The following is a 304-nucleotide window of genomic DNA, read 5'->3' as shown; positions in this document are numbered from 1 at the left end:
GCGAAACTTGCCAGTGGTGCGAAATTTGCCAGTGGGGTGAAACTTGCCAGTGGCGTGAATCTTGTCAGTGGCGTGAATCTTGTCAATGGCGTGAATCTTGTCAATGGCGTGAATCTTGTCAGTGGCGTGAATCTTGTCAGTGGCGTGAATCTTGTCAGTGGCGTGAATCTTGTCAGTGGCGTGAATCTTGTCAGTGGCGTGAATCTTGTCTGTGGCGTGAATCTTGTCAGTGGCGTGAATCTTGTCAGTGGCGTGAATCTTGTCAGTGGCGTGAATCTTGTCAGTGGCGTGAATCTTGTCAGTG

This window comes from Bombus vosnesenskii, unplaced genomic scaffold (genome assembly GCF_011952255.1).
Source record: "Bombus vosnesenskii isolate JDL3184/JDL3185 unplaced genomic scaffold, Bvos_JDL3184-5_v1.1 scf7180000015704, whole genome shotgun sequence".
NCBI classification, from domain to species: domain Eukaryota; kingdom Metazoa; phylum Arthropoda; class Insecta; order Hymenoptera; family Apidae; genus Bombus; species Bombus vosnesenskii.
This window is presented reverse-complemented; position numbering follows the sequence as displayed.